Source organism: Hemitrygon akajei, chromosome 21 (genome assembly GCF_048418815.1).
Source record: "Hemitrygon akajei chromosome 21, sHemAka1.3, whole genome shotgun sequence".
NCBI lineage: Eukaryota > Metazoa > Chordata > Chondrichthyes > Myliobatiformes > Dasyatidae > Hemitrygon > Hemitrygon akajei.
In genome coordinates this window covers 67,662,251-67,688,910 of record NC_133144.1, presented here as the reverse complement: position 1 = coordinate 67,688,910, position 26,660 = coordinate 67,662,251, and positions in this window count along the sequence as shown.

Genomic DNA, 26,660 nt, shown 5'->3' with positions numbered 1-26,660 from the left:
TAAGCAAAGTCTTAATGGTGAGACTTTTGTACTACAGAAAACTGAAAATGTAAACACCAGTAAAAATTAGCAAAGCTACAAAACTACATCATTTATGGTTTGATAAATTGTACTTTATCCCTGGCAAGAAGTATAGCTTCCCATTATCCAGATTTGCAAGTAATTGGAGGAAAAGTTTTTGTTAGCGTCGTGCTCTTTACTGCATAAAGACGTCTGCTGACACGCATCATGTTACCAGGAACTAACTGGTTAAATCAGTGAAGTAAATGGTCAAAGGGAGCCTATTTCTACGGTCAGCAACGGCGGGGCAAGAGGAGGTACTGAGTGGAGGGTCGGGGAGTGGGGATCTGACGTATTAAAGAGATAAAAGCAGAGTGTGTGTGGAAAAGAGAGAGGGAGAGAGAGAGTAAGAGAGAGTGAGGGGGAAGTGAGGATGAGTGAGTTAGAGAGAGAGAGAAAAAACGAGTGTGTGAGAGTGAGATTTATAGGAATACATGCTGTGACAAAGATGTAAAGAGACTTCAGGTTAAGCGAAAAATGGGCTGAAAAATGACAGATGGAGTTTAATGCAGTTTAGGAGAACCAACCAAGGTAGGTCTTACACGGTGAGCAGTAGGGCACTGAGGAGTGCAGTAGAACAAAGGGATCTGGGAATACCGGTCCAGAATTCATTAAAAGGGGTGTCACAGGTAGATGAGGTTGTAAAGAAAGCTTTTGGCACATTGGCCTTCATAAATGAAAGTACTGAGTACAAGAGATGGGATGTTATGTTGAAGTTGTATAAGACAATGGTGGTGCCTAATTTGAAGTATTGTGTGCAGTTTTGGTCACCTACCTACAGGAAAGATGTAAACGAGGTTGAAAGAATACAGAGAAATTTATAAGGATGTTGCCAGTAATTGAGGACCTGAGTTACAAGGAAAAAGTGAATAGGTTAGAACTTTATTCCCTAGAACTTAAAAGACTGAGAGGAGATTTGATAGAGGTATGCAAAATTATGAGGAATATAAATAGGGTAACTACAAACAGGCTTTTTCCACTGAGGTTGGGTGGGACTACAATCAGAGGTCATAGGTTAAGGGTGAAAGGTGAAAAGTTTAAAGGGAATATGAAGGAAAACTTCTTCACTCGGAGGGTTGTGAGAGTGTGGAATGAGCTGCCGGCACAAGCAGTGTATGTAAGCTCGAGTTTAACATTTAACAGAAGTTTGGAAAGGTACATGAATGGAAGGGGTATGGCGAGCTTATGGTCCCAGTGCCCGTTGATGGGAGTCGGCAGTTGAAATTGTTTGGCATAGACTAGACGGGTCAAAGGGCCTGTTTCTGTTCTGTATTTTTCTATGACTGTATGACTCTATGAAGAAGCGAGGGCAAGGTAAGAGAATCTTAATGTGGATGAACATGAGGTTATCTTCTTTCTGAGAAAAAAAGTTTCATAATCAAACTTGGAAATATGATATTTTATCCCTTCAGGCAAAATGTAGATGTGGATTGTGAATAGCCAGAGCCCAGCTTCTAACGATATCCCCGAGGAATAACTTCTGTCACCCGAAAAACACTTGACTTTCTGTCCAGTAACTTATTCTGAACCCACGTCAGGAGCGATTCTGAGGAATGCAGAGGTCTTGGAGGCCGTAGGAAGAAATGATCAAAATGTCTTCATCTATTGTTGGGTCAGCATTTATGACCCATGAGAAGGTGGCAGACAACTATCTGGTGATTTCCCGCTGTCCTTGTGGTAAGGAGGTCACATGTCTGGTGGGAAATGGGTTCTAGGATTTACACCAAATGCTGATGAAGGAATGGTAATACCAGCGGCTGCAGGATGCTGGAATCTGGAGCAACACCAAAACTCTGGAGGAACTCAGTGGGTCAGTGGCATCTGTGGAAGGAAGAAGACATTCAATGTTTTGAGTTGAAGTGCTTCACCTGGAGCCTAAATGATCAGTCCAGATGGAGGGTCTCATCAACGTGTGGCTGACCCAGTATGAAATGGAGAACTGTTGTGCACCTGTTCTTGCAGAAACGTGTCTAAAGGACAACATCCCAAGCACCATCAATCTTCAGGCCATGACACTTAGGGACTTGTGCTAATATTATTTTGTGACTCTATGCCCTATCATAACTCTATGTGTTGTGTGTGAACATATATACTGTGTTTTGCATCTTGGTCCCAAGAAACAATGTTATTTATTTACTTTATTCAGATACAGCATGGACTTGAGAGGCATGGCCCAGCAATCCCCCAATTTAACCCTAGCCTAATCACAGGACAATTTACAATGACCAATTAACCTACCAACCTGTACATCTTTGGACTGTGGAAGGAAACCGGAGAACCTGGAGGAAACCCACGTGCTCACAGGGAAAGCATAGAAACTCCTTATAGACAGCAGTGAGAATTGAACCTGGGTCGCTGGTATTGTAAAGCATTGTCCTAACCGTGCCATCCCAAAGTTGAGTTTAGCTGTATACACCTGCCTGGTTGGATGACAATCAAACTTGAAGTTGATTTCCCTCTGAGATGCTGCCCGACCTGCTGAGTTCCTCCGGTGCCTTTCTGTGTTGCTTGATGTAGAAATGGCAATATCTATGTAGAAAAGGACGTGAGGCGTCCTTCTTCTTAATAAGCTGATAAGGAAGGCGGGCTCTGTCGTGGGCAAAGTACTGGAGAGTTTAACATCGGTAGCTGAGCGAAGGGCGCTGAGTAGGCTACGGTCAATTATGGAAAACCCTGAACATCCTCTACATAGCACCATCCAGAGACAGAGAAGCAGTTTCAGCGACAGGTTACTGTCGATGCAATGCTCCTCAGACAGGATGAAGAGGTCAATACTCCCCAATGCCATTAGGCTTTACAATTCAACTGCCAGGACTTAAGAACTTTTTTTAAAGCTATTATTAATGCTTTTTGAGTTAGTGATTTAGATGCATATCATATTATTACTGAGTTAAGTATTGTATGTAATGAGTTTTTGCTACAACAAGTGTATGGGACATTGGAAAAAATGTTGAATTTCCCCATGGGGATGAATAAAGTATCTATCTATCTATCTATCTATCTATCTATCTTTACAAGTCAGGGTGGTGTGTGACTGATCATTAACAAATACACAGCATTGTCTCATTCATCAGATGGAAGTGTGTCAGTCCCACCAAATCATCAAACTTGTTTCTAAGAAGTTGATCCATCTAAAAACTATGAGGTAGAAATGTGTCTTTTGTGACTACTGCTAAAGTACTGCAGAGCAACAGAGCCTGCTGTAACCATCCCACACATGTAGTCCCAATGACTTCCAGCCCTGACATAAAACATCAGGACAAATTTTACAAATTAGAGCTCCCAGCACCTGTGTTGTAAGATGGGAGTGATTATGGATAATCTGGGAGTTGAAGTCAGTATGTCGACTATATGCCTCTCTCCATCTTCTAGTGATTAAGGACAAAAATGTTGTGGCCAGTTAACAGGATGTACTGACCACAACATCTGTGCTCACGCTGGGCAGAGATCTGTTCTGGGAAAGCAAATTCTAAAGTTTGTTGTATTATGTTTTATTTTGGCCTTTAATTTTATCTCATCTTATTCAAATCATTTGCAAATCCGAGATGGAGTAACTACCTCAAGTAACAAGTTTGGGAAAATAATTTAGGTTTTGAAGAAAATATTAAAGCTAGAGCAGCTTCATTGAATTGAGACAAGTTTACAGATCCGCTGTGTAACTATTGCAGTGTGATAGATTTCCAATGAATATTAGATTAAACCATAAAACAATAAAATATTGGAGCAAAATTAGGCCATTCAGCCCATCGAGTCTGCTCCACCATTCCATTATGGCTGATTTATTATCCCTCTCAATCCCATTTTCCTACCTTCTCCCAGTAACATTTGACACCCTGACAAATCAAGAATCTATCAACCCGTGTCTTAAATATACTCAATGACTTGGTCTTCACAGCTGTCCGTGCCAGTGAATTCCACAGATTCACCACCCTCTAGCTAAAGAAATTCCTCCTCAACTCTGTTCTAAATGGACGTCCTTCTATTCTGAGTCTGTGCCCTCTGGGCTGAGACTCACCCACTGTAGGAAACATCCTCTGTACTCCACTCTGTCTAGGCCTTTCAACATTCAGTGGGTTTCAATGGACCCACCTATATAAGATAGAATATTATATCTTGGTACTGAATATCCACAGAACAACATTTGTGAACTTTTCTGAAGATGTCCAGAGCTCTCATCTTCGACCCTTCTATCTTTGTGTTAATTCGTCCATTGAAGAATTTCATGAAGAAATCTGACAGAGCAGGATGTGACCAAATACGAGTTGGGAATTATGGTTCACTATGCACAGTGTGATGTTGATCCAACAACTCCACAGTGTCTCACAGCAAAACAATTGCATTATTCCTCATGTTTTCTTTATATGCTCTTACTGAGTGAGAAAATAAAGCAATAGCAGCTGGATTTGAGGGGCCATCTTCTTCAACAGGATTTAGTTCTTTGGCAAGAGTCTGAGCAAATAAAAAAATGTGAGATTTATCACAAGAACATTTCAATCCCACCCCTCTGTGTTGGGCAGAGGGCAGCATGATAGCATGCGTCTCAATGTCACCAAGACCAAGGAGATGGTGGTGGACTTTAGGAGATCTAGGCCTCATATGGAGCCAGTGATCATTAATGGAGAATGTGTGGAGCAGGTTAAGACCTACAAGTATCTGGGAGTACAGTTGGACGAGAAGCTAGACTGGACTGCCAACACAGATGCCTTGTGCAGGAAGGCACAGAGTCGACTGTACTTCCTTAGAAGGTTGGCGTCATTCAATGTCTGCAGTGAGATGCTGAAGATGTTCTATAGGTCAGTTGTTGAGAGCGCCCTCTTCTTTGTGGTGGCGTGTTGGGGAGGAAGCATTAAGAAGAAGGACGCCTCACGTCTTAATAAGCTGATAAGGAAGGCGGGCTCTGTCGTGGGCAAAGTACTGGAGAGTTTAACATCGGTAGCTGAGCGAAGGGCGCTGAGTAGGCTACGGTCAATTATGGAAAACCCTGAACATCCTCTACATAGCACCATCCAGAGACAGAGAAGCAGTTTCAGCGACAGGTTACTGTCGATGCAATGCTCCTCAGACAGGATGAAGAGGTCAATACTCCCCAATGCCATTAGGCTTTACAATTCAACTGCCAGGACTTAAGAACTTTTTTTAAAGCTATTATTAATGCTTTTTGAGTTAGTGATTTAGATGCATATCATATTATTACTGAGTTAAGTATTGTATGTAATGAGTTTTTGCTACAACAAGTGTATGGGACATTGGAAAAAATGTTGAATTTCCCCATGGGGATGAATAAAGTATCTATCTATCTATCTATCTATCTAGAGGATGGTTCGGTAGCATAGTGGCTGGTGCAAGATCAGGGTTCAAATCCCATGTCTATCTGTAAGGAGTTTGCACGTTCTCCCCATGACCACGTCAGTTTCCTCTGGATACCCTGGTCTTCTCCCACATTCGATTAGGATTAGTCAGTTGTGGGCGTGCTGTGTCAGTCACACCATGTAGGCAGCCCAGCACAATACTCACTAATTTGATTTGATGCAAGCAAGCTGGTTCACTGTACATTTCAATATACACGTGTCAATTGAAGCTAATCTGTCTCGGATCTTGCATTCCAACATTGATTCAAGTGGAAGATTTATAAAATAATGCATTTAATTTCCCAATTGTCAAGTGATATTACTTTCAAAATGTAGCCATAATGGCAGATTGATGGCTAATGTTCTCCTTGTGGGAAGGACTGGATGGTGAACACTGGCCAGGGTGTGTGGGCAAGATAACTGATGCAGTTGCCTAGTGCTGACAGAATCCAGTGTAACAGTCCCACAAACACTTCATTGATTATTGATCAGAGGCCACACGAGTGGCAGTGATTTGCTGTAAATGGAATGAATTGATTTGATGACACCATGAATGGAACTCCATTGTATTTCCTGCACATATGTTTATGAACATGGCTTATATTTAAATTTTAAAAAGCACTTGAGTTAATCAGAATCAGGTTTATTATCACCGGCATGTGATGTGAAATTTGTTAACTTAGCAGCAGCAGTTCAATGCAATACATAATATAGAAGAAAAAGAATAATAATAAATAAGTAAATAGATTAAAAACCATGCAAAAAACAGAACAATATACATTTAAAAAGTGAGGTAGTGTCCAAGGATTAACAAGGATTAACTGAATTTACAATCTTCTGCAGCTTCTTTCGGTCCTGTACAGTAGTCCCCCCCACCCAACCAGACAGTGATGCAGCCTGTCAGAATGCTCTCCATGGTACATCTATAGAAGTTTTTGAATGGATTTGTTGTCATGCCAGATCTCTTCAAACTCCTAATAAAGTATAGCTGCTGTCTTGCCCTCTTCATAACTACATCGATATGTTGGGACCAGGTTAGGTCCTCAGAGATCCTGACACTCAGGAACTTGAAGCTGCTCACTCTCTCCACTTCTGATCCCTCTGAGGACTGGTATGTGTTCCTTTGTCTCACCCTGCCTGAAGTCCACAAGCAGCTCTTTCATCTTACTGACGTTGAGTGCCAGGTTGTTGCTGCAACACCATTCCACTAGTTGGCATATCTCGATCCGAGTGAAGGATTGGAGAATGCTGGGAGAGAAATGGACAGGAAATCCCTGCAGAGTCTGTCACTGTGGGGATCCTGTCCTTCCCTAAACTTCCACTAGCATAAGAGTAGTGTAATGGTAAGCACAACACTATTACAGTTCAGGGCATCGGAGATCCGAGTTGAATTCTGATGTCGTCTGTAAGGAGTTTGTACGTCCTCCCTGTGGAATGTGTGGGTTTTCTCCGGGTGCTCCGGTTTCCTCCCTCAGGACTCAGACGTACCAGTTAGTGGGTTAATTGGTCATTGTAAATTGTCCTGTTATTGGGCTAGGGTTCAGTCGAGGGTTGCTGGGTAGTGTGGCTCGAAGGACTGCAAAGGCCGATTCTGCACTGTATCTCAAAGTATAGTGAAATAAATAACCATTTCTCACTTCATCCCCACATGGGATGTATTACAAAGCCCAAGTTAGTAATGGGGAGCAGGAAGGTGTTACCAGCTTCATTTTGGGGTTCTGTCTCCTGCAAGGATCAAGGTTACTGACTCCAGCTTCTCTGACAATCCCACAAGGTGTTTCTCCATCCCCGGCTGAGACTGGCTGGTGACAAGCCCCATTTTTATACCCATGGAGCTGGCTCCTCAAAGTTCATTATCAAAGCAGATACATGTTATCATATACAAATCTGAGGATTGTTTTCTTGTGGCCATTTGCAGAAAAATAAAGAAATAAGCAATATTTCTAACCAATATTTGAGAAACTATATGTAAACCAACAAAGACTGACAAACATCAATATGCAAAAGAAAACAAACTGCAAATAAAAAGAATCCTGAGAAGATGAGTTGTAAGGAATCATTGAAAGTGATAGAGAGAGAGAGAGAGTGTGACAGAGAGAGAGATAGAGCAAGAGAGAGAGAAAGGGAGAGAGAGATGGAGAGAGAAAGGGAGAGAGAGAGATGATTTCTTACTCTTGTGGAATAGTGTGACTGTCGTTTTGTCTGTCTGTGTGTGCAAGTGTCTCTCTGTAAGTAGCAATGTATGTATGTGAATGAGTGTGTGTGTGTGTGCCTCTCTCTGTCTGTGTCAGTGAGTGTGTGTGTGTGTGTGTTTGTGGACCCTGGTGAGACCAGACTCAGAGAAGAGATGTCTGGTGGGCTCTGCTTGCTGGAGGAATGAAATCCACTGGAAAAGCTGCCAACGTGATTACTGAACATGAAACCAGATCAGCTGGGGTATATGTTGAGTGAACTCAGCCTTTACTCCTTGGAGTGATGGAGCATGAGAGGTGGCCTGATAGAGGTGTATAAGATGATGAGAGGCACTGATCGTGTGGATAGTCAGAGGCTTTTCCCTAGGGCTGAAATGGCTAACACAAGAGGACACAGTTTTAAGGTGCTTGGAAGTAGGTACAGAGGAGATGTCGGGGTAAGGTTTTTATGCAGAGAGTGGTGAGTGTGTGGAATGGGCTGCTGGTGACGGTGGTGGAGGCGGAAACGATAGGGTCTTTTAAGAGACTCTGGATAGCTACACGGAGCTTAGAAAAATAGAGAGCTATGGGTAAAGCCTAAGATAGGAACATGTTCGGCACAGCTTTGTGGGCTGAAGGGCCTGTATCGTGCTGTAGGCTTTCTATCTCCACATCAGGTCAGGCAGGCAGAGTGGATATTCCCTCCTGGGAGAGAAAGCTACAAGCTACACAAGATACGTTTTAGAAATGATGAAGGTGATGTGGACACGCCTCGCAGAGTAGACTTACACCATAAATGCACCGTCTTGCATGGCACTGTCCGCACTGTTTTGTCTGTAACTCCAAAAATTAGTTGAAAGAAATCTCAGGAGACGGGGATAAATGTGCCTGCTTTGTTTACTACAGTGAGGTGCTCCCTGATGACGTGGTGACGTGATGGCATATGCTATTCATACATAAGGCCAGTAATGAATTCGTACATATCACCCATAATTAATTATGTAATCAAACAAAACACGCTTAACCAAACAATATATTTACAATATTACTGAAATATTAAATATGTAACACTCCTCCCTGCTTAGCTATAAACTGCAGCTCAATGTAGAATGCATCAAAACCTATGCTAATTACATAATACTATATAATACAAGTACGATGCAGACATCCACAGCGTAGTAAATTGTCCCATTCATGCTAAAGATTAAATTGCTGTGGATGATTTCTTAATGTGTTTCCTGACGAGGGGTGTGGGGGGTGGTTTTAACTGCTTGAGCCATGTGGCTGTGAAAGAGTCTCAGATTCTGAGGCCTCTGTGGCAGTTGTAGGAGTTGACTCTGGGACTGCAGGAAGTGTTTCTGACAGCTCCGGCTCCCTTTCTTCTGGATACGTTAGCATGCTGAACAGTCCATGGCAAGCCGCTCGATCTGCTGATCTATCCCAGGCCACCAGACAAAGCTTCAAGCCAACATTTCCATTTTGACTGTGCCTAGATGACTGGCAGGTAGCTCCTCCAAGACTTTAGCTCTCAGCTTGGATGCTACAACTCTCAATCCCCACGTAAGCAACACTCATCAAGGGCAAGTTCATCCTGACGCTGGTAAAAATGGCGGAACTGGAACTTCTGCTGCATATTCCAGCCATTTTTGGTGGCCATGCAGTGCTAAGATGGCAATGTCTTTTTTCTGGTTTCCCTATGGATCATCTGTGCCATAATAGGGAGACTTTTGAAATGCATTGGGGAGAATACATTAAGTGGAGTGACCTCGTTTGTAAATTTTTTTCAGGTATTTCCTTTTCCAGTGGTGAACTGGACAATCCATCAGCATTTCCATGATTAGACACCCTCTTAAATTTTAGCTTTGAGTTGTGCTCTCCAAGAAGCAGCCCATCTCTGCATTCGTCTTGCTGCTGTTACTGGAACACCCTTCTATGGAATGAAAATGGACAGAGTGATTGATGGTCAGTTATGAGGGTAAACTCTCTCCCGTACAAGTACTGGTTAAAATGTTTTACACCCCAAGCCAGACTCAAGGCCTCTCTGAGAATCTTTGCATTTTTTCTCTGCAGCAGAAAGGGAACCTGATGCAAAGACGATGGGGCGTTCACTTCCATCAGCCACAACGTGGGCCATGATTGCCCCTGTACCATAAGGTGAGGCATCACAGGAAAGCTTCACTGTGCAGTGTGGATCATAATCTGTGAGTACACTGACATCACTATTTCCTTTGTCTTTTGGAAAGCCACCTCACACTGCTTTGTCCATTGCCACTTCTTCCTGATCTGCAGTAATGCATTCAATGGGCGCCTTCTCCTGCCTTCTGCCCATCCCGATGAAGGATCTCAGCACAAAATGTTTACTGATTATCCATTGCCACAGATGCTGCCTGACCTGCTGAGTTCCTTAGTAATTTTTCTGTATCCCTCTTGAACAAATTTCCTCCAGGTGTATCTGTTGAGTGCAAAGTTTTTAGATGTCATGTGGAATTTGCTCAGGCTGATTTGGATGTTATCTTTGAAGCGTATCCTTTGCCCACCAGGGGCTCACTGACAGCTCACTGGGCCACTTGGAGGTACAGAATGTGGACTGTTAATTTCTCTCCAGCGATTAGCTTGACATTTTCTGTCTGGAACAAATCTGAGAGCAGAGAAGTGAAACTTGGATGGGACCTGGCCAATTTAGCAACGATCGGGAAAACACAAGCATTGGCAAATCTTCTCAAATAAATGTTCTGGCAAAACAAAAATGAACACCCAGACTGATTTTGAGAGAGATTGAGATAATTACCAGGACATTGACAGTTGGCAGCTGGAGTAGGTCACATAAACAGCCATAGAATGAAGCACAGACACCCGTTTCTCAAGGATGAGGCTATGTGAAGAAGAGAAATATTTAATGCATGTTGCTAGTCTGTTTCAAATGAAGCACTGTCAAGATCAAAGGTTCCTGTATAAATAGAAAATAATGATAAACCCCCGGTTTGCTGTATGTTATTAAGCCAGTCATGTGCTTTGTGACAACACAAACAGGTTTACATTGTCACATGTATTCTAAAGTTATGATTAAATAGGTTGTCATGGCAAGAACCATCTTCAACAATGTCCTTGCCAAGATACTGAACACAGCAAATCCATTCCCACACGCATCTTCAAACCAGGGTCGTTAGGAAAATGAGAGGGTGAAGATAAATATTTGTTCTGTCGTAGAGTTTGGCTAAAGCAGCACATCACTAAATTCAAGCCAAAGTTTCTTTATTGATGCTGCTTCTTTTAATGAATATAACTATTTATCTTAGAATCAATTAGATTCTAAAGCTTCAAAGAATAAAATGAAGTTGACAGCTACCTTAACCCACAAAACATAAATCGTGATACAAGTATCCCAATAAACCCTTATGAAACTTCGTCTCTCACTTTATCGGAGGGTCTCAGTTGTGAATTATATTTTTAATGGAAATTCCCCATTGTCAGTTAAACAGATTCTTATCCAGGCAAATCCAACAGCAAGTCTGAGCTGTCCAGGGTGGTGCAGACAGTGCCAAGGTGTGAGATGCATTTGTCTTGTCTGCTGGTTCGAATGCAGACCAGAGTGTGAAAAATTCCTTAATCAAACACAGAAAATATTGCAATGTCCCCCCCCCCCCCACCCACCACTATATCCACATCACCTGGTGTTACTTACTTGTCCATAATTAGTCTATGTATATCGCACACAAAATACTGGTGGAACTCAGCAAGTCAGGCAGCATCCTTCAAAATAAATAAACAGCCGATGTTTTGAGCTGAGACCCTTCTTCATTTATGAAGAGTTGCTTTGGATTTCCAGCATCTGCAGGCTTTCTTGTCTTTACGTATACAACATTTACATGGACATTGCATCTTATAGGATTGCTTTTATATTTACAATTTTTGTGTTTTTATTGTGTTCTTTATGCTCATTGTGTTTTTTTATGCTGCATCAGATCCAGAGTAACAATCATTTCCTTTTCCTTTACAGTCTTGTACAGAAGATCGACAATAAACATGGTGAATGTTGAACCTGTATTCTGGAATTGCTTCATTTGAGATTTCCAGCACCTACGGAGTTTTACTTTGTAGGGAAACTGTAAATGTAGGTTGTGTACCCCTCATTGCTCCCCTCCGTCCTAATTCAGGAGTTGCTGACATTCCATGCCAAAGTGGATGCAGAAATCTGTAACTCCAGCTCATTTACTGTGTAGAACCAAAAATGATATCGTTCATTCATTATGTACCACCTCATATGATGTGGACAATCATAGTCTCCGAGACAATTATTGTTCTTGACAATTTTTTTTGTGAACTGGTTTACCATTGCCTTCTTCTGGGCAGGGTCATTACAAGACGGGTGGCCCAGCCATTATCAATGCTCTTCAGAGATTGTCTGCCTGGCATTGGTGATCACTTAACCAGGACTTGTGATATGCACCAGCTGCTTGTACGACCATCCACCACCTGCTCCCATGGCTTCGCGTGGCCCTGATCGGGGGTGGGGGGTGGTAGGGGGTTGCTAAGCAGAGCTACACCTTACACCTGCAGGCTGGCGGAGGGAAGGAATGCCTCACATCTCCTTTGGTGGAGATGGTCTCCACCCTGCCGCTCAGACTGATACATCGCTTAACTATTGCTTTGAAACTTCCTGGAGCAATCTGAATATTTGATGCAATCCATCCACGTTAACAGAGGAATGCAGGCTCGAAAGTCAATTCCATTCAACTCAGCACTACCTGAGTGGAATTTGCAGCACAGAAGAGGCCACTCAGCCCAACTGCTCACTGCTGGCGCCTTGCTTTACCAGTCTCTTCCTCTCCCACTGTCAACATCAGCAATCCCCCCCTCAATTAAGCTTTTTCTTAAAGCTCTTTCTGCTTCTTCTTATGCCCCATCATGCCCACTGTGGTGTAGGCTGCTCGCCGGAGTCCTCTGTCCAAGGGCAGTAAGCTGTAGCCCATCTCCAAAGTGGCCTTTAGAGCTGCTGTTGGTGTTTCTGTAGCTCTGGATTTTTATGGAACGGGGTTGCTAGTCCTGTGCCCAAAACTTCTCACTTCACAGAGGTGATCAGGTCTGTCCATGGTGGAGTTGCTCTTAAAGCTGCAAAAGATGACCTCTTGATCTTGCAGTCCACTCCATCACTGCACTTTGCATTTTGTCTTCCTGCACTTTCTCTGCAACTGTGTCAACGTACACTCAGTTCTATTCCTTTTTGCCTTTTGTATTGCCTTGCTGAATTACATCTGGAATGATCTATTTGGATGGCATGTAAATAAGTTTTTCATTGTACCTCAGTCCATGCAACAATAATAAATCAATTGTTAATTCAAAGTTCAAAGTAAGTTTTTATCGAAGTACGTACACACAGTGCCCACCGGTACATCTGCTCATGAATGCTAATTCTAATTAGCCAATCACACGACAGCAGCTCAATGCATAAAAGCATGCAGACATGGTCAAGAGGTTTAGTTGTTGTTCAGACTAAACATCAGAATTGGGAAGAAATGGGATCTAAATGACTTTGACCATGGAGTGATTGTTGGTGCCAAATGGGATGGTTCGAGTATCTCAGAAACTGCTGATCTCCTGGGATTTTGACACACAACAATCTCAAGCGTTTACAGAGAATGGTGTGAAAAACAAAAAGTTCATTGAGCGGCAGCTCTGAGGGTGAAAATGCCTTGTTAATGAGAGAGGTCAAAGGAGAATGGGCAGATTGATAGGAAGGCAACAGTAACTCAAGTAACTACATATTACAGCAGTTGTGTGCAGAAGAGCATCTCTGAATGCACATCACATTGAATTGTGAAGTGGATGGACTACAGCAGCAGAAAACCAGGAGGTACTTAATAAAGTTGCCACTAATTCTTTATGTTACTATATATTACCCTGAGATTAACTTTCTTGCAGACATTCACAATAGAACAGAGAAATACAGTTGAAACAATGAAAAGTTACATAGAAAGACTAATAAATAATGAATATGCAAAAGAAGACCAACAGTACAAATACAAATCAGTAACTAAATAAGCAACAAATAAATAATATTGAGACATGAGAACCTGTGTCGTCCAGTTCTTGAAAGTTGATCCATAGGTTGTGGAATCAGTTCATTGTTGAGGTGAGTGAAGTTATCCACGCTGATTCAGGAGCCTGATGATTGAGGGGTGATAATTGCTCCTCGACCTAGTGGTGTGGGACTAAGACTATTGTACCACATGCCAAATAGCAGCTGTGTGAAGAGAGCATGGCCTAGATGGTGAGGATTCTTGATAATGGATGCTACTTTCTTGTGGCAGCACTCCCAGTTGATGTGTTCAATGGTGGTGAGGGTTTCACCTGTAACGGACTAAACGGTATCTATTACTTTTTGCTGGATTTTAATTACATTAATTACATCTCTATTTTTGTCTCACTTACTCCACATTCCCTGGGCAAGTCTTTCCTCCAAAACTTTGCATTGCACTCTTGGATGAAAAGCTTAACCTCAACCACAATTATATTGTTTGCAATATTGGCAAAGAGATTAAAAGAATTGTGAAAATAGTTTGCTGGGAGATCTGAAAAACAGAGACTGGTCAAAGATAATGAAAGCCAGATCTGCTAATTAGTACATCATTGTGAGAAGGGTTGTTGAACTTATCATTAGATCTACTTTACTTGGTTAGAGGCACCAAACATTAAAATGTGATAGAGTGTTTACAGCAGGTTAAAGACCATTCATCCCAAGGTCAATAACAACAGGAGCAGACTCGACAGGCCAAATGGCCTAATCCTGCTCCCATCTCTTATGGTTTAAGATGGCATTACAGAAGTCGGGCAACAGCTAATGGCAATGCAAAAGACAAGAAATTTGACTAAAAGCATTATTAGTATCACTTTTTCAGTGGGAAATTATGGTGAACTACCACCGTGAACAATGGAGAGGCAAGCGAAGGTGACACTGACTTGAGAGATGAGACGTGCTGATGCGTTGCAGAGTCATTGCATAACGTTTTTGAGACAGCATCGGAGTCAGAGATGGAGTTAGAGCAAGCAATTTGGAGAGGAGTCAAGGTGTAGGAGTTTTGATGTCCGTCCACTTAAACCTGCAGTAAGGTCGGATCAGCACCGAGCCAATTTGGAAAGGTCGAGAACGGCTTTGGGTTGAGGGGCAAGGTATAGGTCTGGAGTGTATCACTGTGCTAGGGCCTGGAACCTAGTGCATGGTATGATCCAGTGTTTGGATAATATGAATGCCAGCCCAGATAGACTGGAAAAGCGGGTGTCGGAACCGGAGGCGAGGGTTGGGCTCTTCTCTGATGTTCACTCCTCTCTCAACAGCGCTAAGGCTGCGAGACTGCTGCAGCTTCTATGCACTTCGTGTCTGAGAGCTCGTGGCAATTTGCCCCGCTAAATGATGACCTGAGAGTAAGGCTTTGGGCCTACTCCGGCTGCTCCGGGATTGGGGTCTATGGACTCAATTTGGTTGAGAATGCTGTTGCTTGCTTTTATTGTTTGCATGATTTGTTTTGGTGCCCTCTTTCTCTGCAATGGGTGTTGGTCTTTATTAAATTGGGTTCTTTGGGATTTCGTGCTTTGTGACTGCCTGTAAGCAGATGAATCTCATTGTTGTATAGTTTATACATACTATGATAATAAGTGTACTTTGAATCTTATGATTAATTAAATAGACAGATAGCTAGATAAATAAACAGACAAACAAATAAATAAATCTGAATCTGAACTGGTGGCAGTCAGCCAGCTCTTGCACCAGCTGTTATCAGGAAGACACATGTAGAGTCATTGAGTTAGCCCTGACCCACACAGTCCAATCTGTCCATGCTGACCCAGGTGCCTTCCTGAGCTTGACCTTCTGAAGACTATGAATCTTCTCCAAACTTGCTCTACAGTCTCAGTGGAGGATTGGTATTGTGTAATCATGTATATTTTGGCCCTGTGCAATCCTTTGTGAGTCACCATGGTCAGAAGTTCCTGCTCCCTCCAACAGTCCCAGAAGCTGAGAGATGTGCCAAAGCAGAGCACAGAAGTTTCACAGCAGAAGAGAGAGTACTTTCCTGGAACTACATCTCTGGGACAAAGTGGATATCTGCAACAGTGTCGTACACAGAGGAAATTAATAACCACAGCACCTGGAGTAGGCATGTTGATCAGCTGTTGCCCATTTCAGAGGCTACTGAAAACTGATCCAGCTGTAGAAATGGGACAAGATTCTGAGACACAGACCTCAGAACCTCGGTAACATCAAATGACTCAGCCAGTGCTACCCCATCACTGCTTTCTGAGGTGCCCTTTAATGACCGTGCAGTACCCAAATCAAGATCTATACATACACCGTCAAGAGATCGAATGGCTTTGGCACCATCCCCAGGTCATCAGTACCCAGACAGCACAGGCAGCCTCCAGGCAGATTGAATCTCTAGTGTAGTGACTAACTCTCAGCACATGGGGCAGAATAATCCCCAGGATTACGTCTGGGAATAGAGGCAGTCTACCCTCTTTCCCTAGTTGAATTACTCCATTGAATGTAATAGTTCAGCAGCTGGTCTGTGCATGACAAGAGGGAGAAACCTTTAAAAGAAGGTGGGAGGAATATGTTTTGCATTCATGTATACTTTGACCCTCACGGGATGCTGTCAAACTTCCCTGTATGTTGCGTAATGAATGTGATGTGAGAGGGCCTTCTGGGTAGATGATTACAAACAAAATCCACAGCTGCATCTTTGTTCCTCACCTTGCTGTCTCCTGAGTGTGTTTTTTTACAGCCACCCAGCTTCCCAGTACCACAAACATAACAACTGGTATCTCTTGCAGGGAGCTTGGGTATTGGCGAGCAGCCACTGGGGTAGGCTGCTGCGTGTTTGTGGCACTGTCGGGTCTCTTCATTGGTCACTGCTGCCAGCTGGCACAGATCCGGCAGCCTCGGCCCTGTGCCAAACTGAGAGCCTCAGGCCTTGAACACCAGCACTTCACCCGGTCAGAGCCCCTCAGCTCACAGTGGGAAGGACTGCAGTTGTTCACTTGTGAGGCCAACCCAAAATGAAATATAGCTTCCCCTCATCTCTTTTGACTTGCATTGAGTTAGAACAATCATTCAAAATAATGAAGTACTTCAGACAGCTAATTAACATGGAAGGCTGCCAAATGATAAAACTATTATTTCTCCATCTGTAAACAAATCTTCACCTCTGTTATGCAACGTTCATGTTTTTTTTTGGTAAAAGTCTCTGTAGATTATTGTGAATGAAAAAATTGACCTCTCGCCTTTTCACCATGTTAGAATGTTGGAAAAGGCAGGATCAGACCAAATACTCAAGGGATCAATTGTGTGACACAGGAACTGGTTTCACTCCTACAAAATGTAATTCATGATCTGCTTGTGAGGAAACATGCAAATTATATTACACAATCTATTATTTATTATTCTGCTTCTAGTGAACTTAAATGCTCTAAGAACTGATATATGTTTTATTTGGTTTATTCTGGATATTTGGGAGGTGCATTCTATTATAAGGGACATATTTCCACAAGAAGATATTTCCTTTTCATGTTGCAAGCATGAACATAAGTCATTCCTGAGAAAAAAACATGATCAACTCTATCTTGTCAGAAACACAGACCGTCAAAAAATTACATTGGCCATCGTCAAACCTTTTGGACTAGGTTTTAATGCATTAGTGGCTCAGTAATGCATAGTGGTTAGCGTAACAGCCCAACCATCGAGCTCATCTACATGAAATGTTGCCATAGAAAAGCAACATCCATCATCCAAGACTCTCACCACCCAGGTCAGGCTCTTTTCTCACTGCTGCCATCAGGTAGAAGGTATTCAAGAACAGTCACTACCCCTCAAACATTAGGCTCTTGGACAAAAAGAGATAACTACACTCATTCACTCATTCTATTTATGGTATTCCCATAGCTGATAGTCTTACTTTAAGGATTCTTCTCTTGTTATTTCATGCTCTCATTACTTATTGCTATTTACTTATGTTTGCATTTGCACAGTTTGTTGTCCGTTGATCCTGTTCTCTAGATTTGCGAAGTATGCCCACAAGAAAAGAACCTCAGGGTTGTATGTGGTGACATGTACGTACTCTGATAATAAATTTTACTTCACAGTGCCAGAGGTCGTGTTTCAATTCCCTCTGCTGTCCGTAAGGAGTGTGTATGTTCTTACCATGACTACATAGGTGTACTCCAGGTGCTCCTGTTTCCTTGCACGTTCCCAAAGTGTACAGATTAGGGTTAGTGAGTTGTGGACATGTTATATTGGTGCTGGAAGCGTGGTGACACTTGTGGGCTGCCCCCAGCGTAGCCTCAGACTGTGCTGGCCATTGGCGCAAGGACACAGTTCACTGTGTTTTGATGTACACTATATGTGACAAATAAACATAATCTTAAAAGTGTTCTGTTAATCTGGTCTGTGTTAGGGACATGTGGGATGTGGGAGAGAACAGAGAATAAACTCAGTTTTCTGTTTTCACTCCAGTACAACAGCCTGACCACTCAGCTGGGACCCGGGAGCTGCTAGTGAAGACACTGATCACACTCAGGATGGAGGAATAATACCTCATATTCCAATCTCCAATCTGAAGACATAAACATAGATTTCTCTAACTGCTCTTAATTTCTCACCCCTCCCCCTTCACTCTTTTTCCACGCTTCCCTGTTCAGCTGCTCCTCCCATCCCTTCCCTTCTCACCTGCCCATTGCCTCCCTCTGGTGCCAGTATCTCAGCCCTGGGACTCACCTGGAGTCCGACTAGAGAGGTGGGTGGATTTTGCTGTCGGACCATGAACAACGTGAGATGGCAGGGAGCCTGGATCCTAACTCACGTAGGAGCAGTCACAATTAGCTGAGAAGCTGATCCTGGTCCAAGTCTGATCGCACTCAAGGCCGACGGTCTGCATCAACAAAGAGGTGTGAGTTTCTGTGCTTCCATTGTTTCATGCAGTAGAGACTGCCAATTAGACCAAAATAACGGGCACCTCGTGCCATAAATTAATACCACAAGGATTTGAACTGTGTCCACATGAATACATTTCAGTGTGGACTTTTACAGCTGTGAGATGAAACCCTTTCATCTCAATACCCAAGGCTGCATTCAGGATCAAAGGACAATACGAGAGCACACTGTGCCACCCTTTTCCTTGTCTAGGATTTATTTTATTTTATGCACAATTTAATGTTAATTATTAAAACTCTGTGCTTGCATAACTTTATGGAGCTTCTGACGTTCTGAAGGAAGATTCAGATTCAGATTCATTTGTTCATCACTTGTAGATCAAGACAAACGGTGAAATGCATCAACAACTAACACAACCCAGGGCTGTAGAGGGAGCAGCCCTCAAGTGGCATTGCACATTCCAGCGCCAATATAACACGGCCACATAAACACAAGAGGTTCTGCAGATGCTGGAAATCCAGAGCAATAAACACAGAATTCTGGAGGATCTCAGCAGATCAGGCAGCATCTATGGAGAGGAATAAAACAGTTGATATTTCGGGCCAAGACCTTTCATCAGGACTGGGAAGAAAGGGGGAAGAATCCAGAATAAGAAGGTGGGGAGAAGGGAAGGAGTACAAGCTGGCAGGTGATAAGTGAGACCAGGTGAGGGGAAAGGTGGGTGGGCGGGAGGGGGTGTTAAGTGAGAAGCTGGGAGATGATAGGTGGAAAAGTTAAGGAACTGACATTACTGTTGCTGAGTCCCCACCATCTATATCCAGGGAGTTACCACTGACCAGAAATTCAAGAACATGAGATGAAGACTCCTTGAAAATGAATTCATAGATTGTGGGAACACACACAAAAAATGTTGGTGGAACGCAGCAGGTCAGGCAGCATCTATTGGAAGAAGTACAGTCGACGTTTTGGGCCGAGACCCTTCATCAAGACTAACTGAAAGAAGAGATTTGAAAGTGGGAGCTTTCAAATCTCTTACTATCTCTTCTTTCAGTTAGTCCTGACGAAGGTTCTTGGCCCGAAACGTCGACTGTACTTCTTCCTATAGATACTGCCTGGCCTGCTGCGTTCCATCAGTATTTTGTGTGTGTTGCCTGACTTCCAGCATCTACAGATTTCCTCGTGTTTGCGTTCATAGATTGTGGGAACAGTTCAGTGATGGGGCTGAGAGAACTTATCACCTCTTGTTTGGGAGTCTGCTGGTTGAAGAGTATATCTGTTTCTGAACTGATGCTATCTGCTAGTAATGGCAGCAGTGAGAAGAGAGCATGTCTCTGGGTGGAGGGGATCCTTGATGATGGCTGCTGCTTTCTTGTTTTTTAAATTTTATTTTATTGAAACTCAGTGCAGAATAGACCCTTCCGGCCCTTTGAGCCACACTGGCCAGCAACCCCATTGAACCCTGGCCTAATCACGGGACGATTTACAACGACCAATTAACCTACCAACCAGAATGCCTTTGGAGGAAACCAGAGCTCCTCCGCGGAGGAAGTCCACAGTCATGGGAAGAATGTACAAACTCATTACAGACAGCGGGGGGATTTGAACCTGGATGGCTGGTACTGTAAGGTGTTGTGCTGTATTGTTGTGTTGTGTTGTACTGTTGTGTTGTGCTGTATTGTTGTGTTGTGTTGTACTGTTGTGTTGTGTTGTGTAAGGTGTTGTGCTGTATTGTTGTGTTGTGTTGTGTTGTACTGATGTGCTGTATTGTTGTGTTGTGCTGTATTGTTGTGTTGTGTTGTACTGTTGTGTTGTGTTGTGTAAGGTGTTGTGCTGTATTGTTGTGTTGTGTTGTGTTGTACTGTTGTGTTGTATTGTTGTGTTGTGCTGGTACTGTTGTGTTGTGTTGTGTAAGGTGTTGTACTGTTGTGTTGTGTTGTGTAAGGTTTTGTACTGTTGTGTTGTACTGTTGTGTTGTGTTGTGTAAGGTGTTGTGCTGTATTGTTGTGTTGTGTTGTGTTGTACTGTTGTGCTGTATTGTTGTGTTGTGTTGTGTTGTACTGTTGTGCTGTATTGTGTTGTGCTGGTACTGTTGTGTTGTGTTGTGTAAGGTGTTGTACTGTTGTGTTGTGTAAGGTGTTGTGCTGTATTGTTGTGTTGTGTTGTGTTGTACTGTTGTGCTGTATTGTTGTGTTGTGCTGGTACTGTTGTGTTGTGCTGGTACTGTTGTGTTGTGTAAGGTGTGCTGTATTGTTGTGTTGTGCTGGTACTGTTGTGTTGTGTAAGGTGTGCTGTATTGTTGTGTTGTGCTGGTACTGTTGTGTTGTGTAAGGTGTGCTGTATTGTTGTGTTGTGCTGGTACTGTTGTGTTGTGTTGTGTAAGGTGTTGTGCTGTATTGTTGTGTTGTGCTGGTACTGTTGTGTTGTGTTGTGTTGTGTTGTGTAAGGTGTTGTGCTAACCACTATGCTATCATGCTGTGTGCTGTGGCAGCACTCCTTGAAGATGTGCTCAGTGGTGGGGAGGGATTTGCAGTGTTGGACTGGGCCATATCCATTATTTTTTGTAGGCTTTTCCATTCAAGAGCATTGGTGTTTCCTTATCAGGCCATGATGTAAACAGTCAATATACTCTCTGCAACATTATCTGTAAAATGTTGTTGAAGTATTAGATGATATACTAAAGCTTTCCAAATTTCTAAGAAAGTAGAGGCGTTGCTGTGCTTTCTTCAGAATGGACGCAGGACAGATCCATTGAAATGGTGACACTGAAGAATTTGAAGTTGCTGACTCTCTCCGGCTCAGATTCCCCATTGATGACTGGCTCATAGACCTCTATCTTCCTGCTCCTGCGGTCGATAATCTGCTCCTCGGTCTCACTGACATTGAGTGAGAGGTTGTTGTTGTGGCACCACACAGCCAGATTTTTAATCTCCCCCATATGCTGATTCACCAACACCTTTGATTCGCCCACGACAATGGTTTCATCAGCACACTTGTATATGGCATTGGAGCTGTGCTGTGCAACACAGCCAGTGTAAGTGAGTAGAGCAGGGCCTCAGCACACAGGGGCCTCAGCACACAGGCTCGTGGTGCACACAGGGGCCTCAGCACACAGGGGCCTCAGCACACAGGCTCGTGGTGCACACAGGGGCCTCAGCACACAGGCTCGTGGTGCACACAGGGGCCTCAGCACACAGGCTCGTGGTGCACACAGGGGCCTCAGCACACAGGGGCCTCAGCACACAGGGGCCTCAGCACACAGGGGCCTCAGCACACAGGCTCGTGGTGCACACAGGGGCCTCAGCACACAGGGGCCTCAGCACACAGGCTCGTGGTGCACCTGTGCTGATGGAGATTGTGGTGATATTGTTGCCAATCCAAACTGACGTACGGAAAGGTGCTGGGAAAAAAAGCCAGTAACAACATGAAGGATCCCACACACTCTGCTCATGGACTGTTTGTCCCACCCCCATCCGCCCATTAACACACCTCTTCACATCCCCAACCACCACTACTTTATCATTTCCCCTCAGTCACCTCATGTACAGACACTCCCATGTCTAGCATTACTTTATGGACGTACATCAATCTATGTATAGAAGCTGTGTTATGTATTTATATTTATTGTGTTTTTATTATTATGTTCTATACCTTATTTTGCTTTTTTGTGCTGCATCAGATCTGGAGTAACAATTATTTCATTCTTCTTTATGCTTGTGTACGAGAAATGACATTAAACAGTTTTGATCTTGATATTGAAACTGTAGTAGTTCTAGTTTTATTGTCCTTTTGGTACATTTTAATATCTCCATTGCTTTCAATAGCATGAACCATGTTGTAATAGATGACAACCCCAAACCTGCAATCCTTGAAAGGAAATTACTGAACTGGATGCCAAGAATTCTGAAATGTTACTTTAACAGTGGCTTTTGGAATAGTTTTAATTTTTAGGCAGCAAGGGACTGGTTAAAGGAATATCATTAAGATATGTGATCATAAAACCGACTGCCAGACATTAAAACTAATTTTCTTCTGATGCTATAAAATATAATCTTAGTTTTAATGAACAGAATATGCTTTGAGCTGTAGAGGTCACACACTTAATTCATATAATGTAAATATATCACATGTCCATTGATTTAAATGCTGTGACAGCATTTATGATCAGTTTGAATGGGTGAAAGTTACATAATACAATTAATTTGAGAACTTTTAAATTTTGCTCATAAAATTGCCAAATATCAGTAATTAAAGAGCACTGCTATTCATGGCAATGGTGGAGAAAAACCTTGCAAAGCCCAAGTAATAGGCAAGTGTGCTTTCTGAAAGAAGTTCAGATGAAGATCCTAATGGTGTTCAATGTTAGCCATCATAGAGACCATCATTTAGAGCGTAATAGAGACCGTCATACAGAGTGTCTTAGAGACCGTCATAGAGAGTGTCATGAAGACCATTATAGAGACAGTCATATAGAGTGTCATGGAGACTGTCATATAGACCATCATATAGAGTGTCATGGGACCATCATATAGAGTGTCATAGAGACCGTCATATAGACCGTGATATAAAGTGTCATGGAGACCATCATATAGAGTGACATATAGACCGTCATATAGAGTGTCATGGAGACCATCATAGAAACCGTCATACAGAGTGTCATGGGGACCGTCATATAGAGTGTCATGGAGACTGTCATAGAGACCGTCATTGTGTTGGCACGTGGCCTAGTGGATAAGGCATCAGGTCTAGTAACCTGAAGGTCACTGGTTCGAGCCTCAGCTGAGGCAGCGTATTGTGTCCTTGAGCAAGGCACTTAACAACACATTGCTCTGCGACGACATCGGTGTCAATCTGCATGGGTCCTAGTGCCCTTCCCTTGGACAACATCGGTGACGTGTTGCAGCTTGGGCAACTGCCGGTCTCCCATACAACCCTGCCCAGGCCTGCGCCCTGGAAACGTTCCAAGGCGCAAATCCATGGTCTCATGAGACTAACGGATGCGTGACCTTTGAAGTGACTATCAAAGTGACCATCATATAGTCCATCACAGAGATCATCATGGTGATCATCCTAGTGGAAATGTTTGCAAGGGCTGCACGGCAGAGCGGGATGGGGCAGGTGGGCTAGAATTTCAGGAGGATTGGAGGTGTATTCTCAGGCAAATAAATGTTTTCCAGCGGGTGTGCCTTTCTCCCTGTGAGTTGGTTGTGCGATGGCAAAGGTGCCCACTCAAGTGCAGTGTCAGTAACCCTAACACACGTGCGAGAACCGTGTGTATTTCATCAACTGAAAGGCTTGGCAGAGGATGTACTTCTTGCAACAGTTGGTAAAATTTCATCTTCCCCAGAACGTACTGGTGCAATTCTACACTGACATCATCGAGAGCATCCTCACATCAGCCATTACTGTCTGGTTGTTATGGCATCTTTTCATGATACACAAAAACTACAGTGAACTGTCAGGTCAACAGGAAAAGTCACTGACTGCAGTCTACTATCACTACAGTGCTTGCATGTGTCAGGACCAAGAACTGGCCAGGAAAATCATTACCCAACCTGTAAACTGCCTTTTCCAAAATTTCCCTTCTGGAAAGCATTGTCGGGCTATCAAAACAAAAACTTCACATCATCTTAGAAAGCTTCTTCCCCCAGGCAGTTAATCTGATCAACCATTCTGGTTAGCACCTTCACCATCTATTACCCACATCACTGTTCCGCACTGTAAACACTTTAAACCACAGCTGATAAAGCTGTTTACATTGTAAATACATGTTGGTATTTATGTATTTATGCACATTTTATTCCACATCTGTACCTTAAACTCTAGCTTTATTTTTATTTAACCCTATTCCTTATCTTTGTTGAATGTGGTTGTTTATTGTTGCATGTTGCACCAACACAACACAGCAATTTCCCAATGCATGTAAATGTATGTATATTGTCAATAAAGACGATCCCTGATTCAGTAAGCCCTGCAAAAGCCCCACCAGGAAAATCTTCAATTCTCCTGTGACCTATTCCCAAGCACAGAGAATTAATAACTTAGAAACCAGTGAAGTTTATACTTCCTCCTCCAATCATCTAAAAATGAATGCCATGTTTAGTTTTAATAACGTCAATGACTGGGTCCTTCTTTCCCTGAAGTTCCTAGGTACCAACACACTCTCTGGTGCCTCACTCGAGAGGCCAGTAAAAATATTATGCTTCAATATTGGTTTATTATTGCTGCAAGAAACAACAGAATAAATAACCAGACTAAGCAGTGAAAGTGCAGGCAGCGTGGTCCTGGGGCCACCAGAGGTGAACCCAAAAATTATTTATCAAAGTACATAATGTTTATGTCACCATATACAACCCTGAGATTCATTTTCTTACAGGCATTCGCAGCAGAACAAAGAATTACAACAGAATCAATGAAAAGCTACACACAAAGACTAACTAACAACCAATGTGCAAAATCCGAATCAGAATGAGGTGTATGTTCTGAAATTTGTTAACTTTGTAGCAGCAGTACAGTACACGAAAGACAAACTGATCAAATACAAAAAAACAATAATAATGATAGCTAATTTTGCCAACGACACCACTATAGGTAGCCAAATCAAAGCTAGTGACAGCTGGGAGACTGAGCAGTGCCACAACAATCTTTCACTCAGTGTCAGCCAGATCAACAAGCTGGTCATTGGCAACAGGAGGAGAGAACCAGAGGTCCAAGAGCCAGTCCTCATTGGAGAATCACAGGTGGAGAGTGTTAACAAATTTAAAATCCTCAATATTATCATTTCAGAGGATTTTTTCTGGTGCCAGCACGTAAGTGCCATTACAAAGAAAGCCTGGTAGCACCTCGACTTTCTTAGGGGTTTGCATAGATCTGGCATGGCATCTAAAACTTTGACAAACTTCTCTACCTGTGCGATGGAGAGTATATTGACTGGCTACATCACAGTCTAATATGGAAACCCCAGTGCCCTTGAACAGAAAGTACGATAAAAAGTAATGGATAGGGCCCAGATCTTCATTGGTAAAGCCCTCCACTCCATTGAGCATATCTACATGGAGCGTTGTCACAGGAAAGCAGCATCCATCTTCAGGAATCCCCACCACCCAGGTTATGCTCTATCAGGTAGAAGCTATAGGAGCGTCAGGACTCACACTACCAGATCAGGAACAATTATTATCCCTCAACCATCAGGCTATTGAACCAGAGGAGATAACTTCACTCAACTTCAATCACCTGAACACTGAACTATTCCCACAACCTATGGACATAAGACCACATGATATAGGAGCAGAATTAGGATATTTGGCCCATTGGGTCTGCTCTGCCATTTCATCATGACTGATCCAATATTCCTCTCAACCTAATCTCCTGCCTTCTCCCCTTATCCCTTCATGCTCTGACCAGTCAAAAATCTATCAATCACTGCCTTAGATATTCATAAATATTTGTCCTGCACGTCTGCCTGCAGCAAAGAATTCCACAGATTCATCACTCTCGGGATGAAGAAATTTCTCATCATCTCCATTCTGAAAGGATGCCCCTCTATTCTGAGTCTGACCTCTGGTCTTAGACTCTCCCAAGGTCACTCATTATTCTGAATTCTGGTGAATAAAGGCCCAGAGTGATCAAATGCTCGTCATTCAAACCAGTCTCTCCTGGAGTCATTTTTGTGAACCTCCTTTGAACTTTCTCCACTTTCACCACATCCTTTCTGAGATAACAGACCCAAAACTGCTCACAATACTCCAAGTGAGGCCTCACCAGTGCTTTATAAAGTCTCAACATGACATCCTTGCTTTTATATTCCAGTCCTCTTGAAATGAATGCTAATGTTGTTTTTGCCTTCCTCACCACAGACTCAACCTGCAAATTAACCTTCAGGGAATCCTGCTCAAGGATTCCCAAATCACTCTGCACCTCAGATTTTTGTATTTTTTCTTCATTTAGAAAATATCTACCCTTTCATTTCTTCTACCAAAGTGCATGACCAGCCACTTTCTGATATTGTATTCAACCTGCCCATTCTCCTAATCTGTCTGTCCTTCTGTAGCCTCTCTCTTCCACAAATCTACCTGCCCCTCCACCTACCTTGTATCATCCACAAACTTTGCAACAAATCCATCAATTCCATCATCCAAATCATTGACATATAATGTAAAAAGAATC